This window comes from Prionailurus viverrinus, chromosome A3, assembly GCF_022837055.1.
Source record: "Prionailurus viverrinus isolate Anna chromosome A3, UM_Priviv_1.0, whole genome shotgun sequence".
NCBI lineage: Eukaryota > Metazoa > Chordata > Mammalia > Carnivora > Felidae > Prionailurus > Prionailurus viverrinus.
Window position 1 is genome coordinate 118,024,521 of NC_062563.1, and position 6,000 is coordinate 118,030,520.

Sequence of the window (6,000 nt, forward strand, 5' to 3'; positions counted from 1 at the left end):
AAGAACTATTATTACCTCTACTTTGCAGATGGCATTAACTGAGGTACAGAATGATTAATTATGTTGGCCCAAATCACACAAGTAACTAGCATATCTGGGATTCAAACCCAGGAATCTAGTGCCAGTGTCTGCATTCTTAGCAATTGTGAAATGTTATCACAGTACATGTTAAGCCGAGACTTAAATATGCATGTGCTATCTCACAAACTTGGAAAGTAGAAACCAATCGAGTAGAAACTCGATTAACCAATCGGGTAGAAACTCGATTGTCCAATAGAGTGCTTTATAATGGCCCAGATGACTGACAGAGCTAGGATTTCCTAATGCCTTCCCCCCCCCCCCCCCCCAGCTTTTTCTCCATTTCAGGATTTAGCTTGTATATCGACAGTGGGCATAGAACAGGTGACAAGCAATAATGGTGATCCTGAATAGTTTTCACAGGCTCATTGCCAGTTCATGTTGGGGCTTTTAGGGTGAAGAAATGGCTCTTCATCACACTCTTGTTCTGTTAAAGAACATTTCTTTATACCCTGTTTTATTCCAAAAGAAGGGATTTAAGGTAGCTTATGAAAATACATGCAGTAGGATAAATTAAAAGTAAGTAAAGAGAAAAATAGGACCAAAAAAAAAGTGGGAAAGATAAGATAAAGCCAGCAGTTTTGTATGCAAAATGCATGGTGCTAGATACTATTGGTTTGCTAGGGATAGGCCACAAATATGATTCTCAGCTTTTTAGCAACCAGGGAAAAGATCAGTTGCAAGTGGAGTAGGTGTTCTAGCTGAGCTGGAACTAGGACTCAAACACACCAGCTGTGGTTTTGGATGCCACTTCCCCACATCTCTCCCATGAAACTCTTTGAGAATAACAGAATGCTTGGGAACAATTAAGTGACTGCTTATCTTCCAAATTTCATGGGACCCGTGAATCCCATGAAGCTATGAACCCTGTCCACAATTAGGGTTTAAATACATGCAGACATGTTTAATAGACAAGGGACACCCAAAGGAAACTGTATTGCACAGGGAGAAAGTAAGCTTCTATAGAGAAATCACCACAAGTGGGGCAGCGAGAGGCCAGTCTCAACAGAGTTGTGGGAGTCAGAAGGGATTGGAAAGTGATCCTGAGTACTGCCTGCAGATATCCCCTTCTCTAGGTTTTCTAGTGCTTTGGAATCCTGGGAAAGAAAAGGCCATTATAAAAATGAAAGAGCTATATATCACTAGGGGCCCAGTCAACTTCTCTGTAGAATCTCCTTCCAAAAAAATTACATAAGAATTCAGATTCAGAATTCCTCAGATTTTGAAGTTTAACTGGTACATATACTACATATTATTTAGCACCCCAGAAGCTCACTCACAGGCAGCTCACTATAATCTGAAACATTGTATTTTTTTAAAAGAAAATCATATGAATATTCACATCACATAAGATAAATAAGATGACATTATGCTTCATATCAGTACAGGTTAGATTTGCCATTAAAGTAGTCCCCTCTTTTGTCCCCGGAATAAAATGTATTTATTGAAGGAAATTTTGAAAACAAAGATAAAATATAAAAATCATCTATGATTTCACCAGCTATAGATAACATCTTTCCTATCATATACCTGAATATATCCTATTTTATGAAATTGGGATCATGCTTCACTTCCATTATATCCTACTTTGTTAAATGAGTTTCATATTTACATGAAACTCTGCTTGCAAAGTTTATTTGAACTTTAAAATGTGTATGAGATTGAGGACAGAAGAAGAGGTAGGAGGGGGAGACCTGGAGGCTGCTGGAGACAATCCTACAGGCAGTAACAGCAGAGGCAGTTGGAACCACCATGAGGTTCAGAGGTAGGTGAGGACCAAATAGAAAGAAGCCCCACTTGGCAGATATGGGCACTGAGGAGACTCGAGGTCTGTCCTGTTGGTGGAGTAGGGGTCATCAGTTAGGGAAGTCAGCAGCTCAGAAGCAAGACACGAGGAGGCTGCCAAGGGTGTAACAGACGTTCGTTGGGCCAGGCACTGTGGGGGGATAGCAGCCCTGTAGAGAACCCACACCTGGAGACCAGAAAACTTCAGAGCAGAGGACTGGCCGATAGTGGTCCTGGCTGCCTATAGGGAATTGCCTCTCAGTCTTTCTGAACATGTGGCAAGACTCGGGAAAGGGACCATGGTGAGGTCCTGCTTCTTGTTAGACCAGGATTGTTAATCTCACAGACCAAAGGGCAAACTATTAGCTGGGATTCCCAACCCAGTGGGGGCTTTAGATAATGGTGTGCTGTAGCCATCTTACACTGGCTCATGAGAGTCAGTTGTTAAACTTTTAGGAATTCTGCAAGCCAGTTGTTAAACAGAACCATGATTTAAAAATTAAATTATATAGACTTACAAATGAATAAATTATACTAGAAACAAAGGTAACGATTACTCAAAACTCATCATGTCCTGTTTATTTCGCTGCATTTTACTATTATGTATATTCTAGAGGTTGTTTACATCTACTGTATCTATATGATGGAAACACCATACAATGATAAGCTACTATGCATCTCTTTTCCAACTCCATGTTCAGTGACATCACACTGGCCATCACAGAAATATTTACAGCAAGGAAATTAGCAAATGCTATGAATCTGTAGGGTTTTTTTCCCCCTGCCATATTGCTGGTTGTTAAACCTTTACCAGTACACCACTGGGCTTAGGGAGACGTTTGGGTTACACGTGCCAATATCCTTGGGTAATTCCAGAAATGTCTGTGGAGGGGACTTGGACTTCCTGATATCAAGGGACGTGGGGAATCATAGTTTGGGGTATTAATAACATCATGATACATGTATTATCTGTTTCTTCCAAACAGAAAATGCCTGGTGTCCATCAGTGCCCATTAGATAAAGACAGACCAGTGCTCAGAGGACCCCAACCATTACTATGCTGAGATGTCCCTGTGGCTTATTCTCAAACAAGGCACTTTGGAACATAGTGAACAGAAGCCTCGTTACTCCTTTTAGTAAACACAGCATCTTTTAAAAAAAGATGTTCTATATACTATTCAATATTGGCCAATAGCCAATAAGATGTGAAATTAAGTAGGTTTAGGTGGCAAGATGTGGAGGCTATGGTAGTGATGTACAACTCTTTGTGCCCTGACTAATCCAAAATAGCTTCTACATGAATGAATCGGCATTCATTGGTCTGTCCTTCCATAAATGTAATTCCTCTTAATCAAGTCTTTAATAAGTCTACAGTGGCAGCAAGTTCTAAATTTTACTAGATACAGCTTGAGGGCAGCCATCTGTATATAAAATGCTATAGGCTTTTGTGGTCAGCTCAATTCAAGGATATTGAGAAACCACACAAGGACACAGAAGCTGCCCCTTGCAATCCACGGCCAGGCTGAAGTGGTACACCAGGTCAGAGCCAAGACTGTTTTTTGACATTTAGTTTTGGTTTCATTTCAATACACATATGAGAGAATAACCAAGTGCCAAAGTTACCAGCTAAGTCATAAGGCATGTCCTCAGGAATTTTAGCCCCCCAAATTATAAAGCCAGATATAACCAAATGCCTCTTCCCCTGCCCTTGGCCAGTAACTGCCCCACCTCCCAATTCTGACCACCTAACACACACATACAAACTCTCAGTGGAGCATTGTCTTTTAGGAGAAATTTCTGGTAGAACCTTCATGATAAAATGATTGAAAATAAATGCCTAGTAATTTATTACTATTATTATTAGTAGTATTAGTATTAATAATAATAAATGCTATATAGAACTGTTAACTATAAGGCAGTGACAGTTGGATGGGCAGATACCACAAAGGATGATGATTTAATTTTTTAAGGGTTGATCCTGTGGTCCTTATTTTTCTCGTAATTAGATTACAGGGCCAGCTGTCTATTTAGGTCACTCCTAGTTTGTTACAATAAAACCATGTCATCTGCATATATGAAATTGTTTCTCTTTAGGTGCTCTCCCGTCCTGCTCATTGAAACAATATATGAGGAAATAACTAAATGTGTCTGTCGGTGAAGGAGAGTATACAACATGTGAGAATTTGTTTCCAAATAAAACAATTTAAATGTTTTATTTCTAATGATGGCTGCTCTCCTCATACAGCAAATCCAAATTATGTATGAGTCACCTTTTCAGTTGGAGAAGGTTTACTTCTGAATGATTTCACAAGTCTGTGTCAGTTGGTTTTGGTAAATAAAACAAAGCATTATTAAGCTTTCTCCTGTAGTTACAAAATGAGTAGCTCTCTCCTAAGACTGTTAAAATTAATGGCATGTGTCTCCTAAAACTAAACCCAAATGTGTCTCTGAGCTGTGAAAAATATTTATTGATGCAGCACTGATAGGTCCTTTTATGCAGGAAACACTGGTTAAATAGAATATTTATGAATTCTTATTCAAATCTTGATTGAAACCAAATCCGGTCTATTACAAATACTGTAAATACTTAATTAAAATGTCATAATGGTACTCGTTATTTAAGGAAATCTTACAGTGAATGGACCCCGAAAGCAAAGTGAATAATGAACGAGTTAAGTATTTATGAAACATTTAGTATATTTGATTTTGTGCTGAAGACGTGATCTTCCCAACTTTGAAATGGTTTACTGACAAGTGGGGGGAATGACCACCAAATGATTTGGACGTTGGCTTGGAGGTGGAGACCAAAGTAGCTGAATAACCTGGGACAAATCTCTCTCGTGCTGAACCGTGGCTTTATTACCTACAAAATTAGTTCATTAATAAATGATCTGCAAAACTTTCTTCCAGCTCTAACAAGTCTTTGATTCTAGGACACAAAAATGAAACCCAAAACGTAACACAATATTGTACAGGCCGTCCCCAACGTAGGAACTGGATCAACTCCAAAAGGTCAATTGTTTGGAACACAGAATATATTTTCCCACGGAGACTGTGGTACAAATGGTGGTTAAATTCCCAGATCAGTCTGCAAAATCAATTTAATCCTTAATGTAACCGTAGGAAAGTATCCATGGTAATACGGACTCTAACCACCAATTATAACAAAGTTTATGGGGAAGAGCCATTGAGGATTCTAATTTGGCATGGCAGAAAACATCTATCTGTGTTTTCCACTCCCCTGTGCAATAGGCATGAAGACAGTTTGAGTTGTAATTCACAGGCAGACCTGGGCCCTAAATGTGGGACTGGCCGTATGGAGAGTGAAGGAGGCTGGGACACCTCTGATCCCATAAGCAGGGGGGACACTGAGGACTGTTCATGGAGTCTGGGGGTTTGGTTGCCAGGAAGGAGTTGGCTCCAAACAAAAGGATAGGGAATGAAAGGGCAGAAGGGAAAAAGGGAGTGAACATACGTGCGGGGAACTTTTAAAAAAAGATACTATTACTTTTGAGCTCGCTCACTTTGTGGTTGAGGAAGTTGAGATCTGGGAAGGTTAGATTGCATTGTCTTAATAACAAAACTAAAACTTGAATCTGGAACTTAGAGTTCTTAGCCTGGTGAGCTACCTATCTCTCCCTGCCTCCCTTCCTTTCTTTCTTTCCTTCCCTCCTTTCTTTCTCGCTCTTATTTTCACTTGGAAGCAGTTGCATTGTGCAGGGACCTACTCTTTTCATCCCTGCTTTCCTGTGCATGGATCACCTAGAACCCTGTACCTCCACACCAATTCTCACTTTAGTTTTCATTCTCTCATCTTCCAGGGCAGCCTGGTCAAGAATAAGTACAGCAGTTTTCTGTTTTCTGCCCCAATGTGTTTTAAACAGCGCCACCAGCTCAAAGAATGACTTTCTAGTTGCTAAAAAGAAAAAGGGCTGCTCTGACCCCTTATATTCCAGTCCAGAGAATGTGACCGAGTAAGCCTAAATCCTAAATTCTGGTAACATTAGGATACTTCTAATAGTGATGCTTCTGTTAAGACAGAACCCATACTGGCTGGGAGAGCCAGGGTCCCAATGCCCAGGAGACAGGCATGGCTCCTTTGTCAGAAAGAAGGCTTTTGGATGCGGTGTCTAAGTG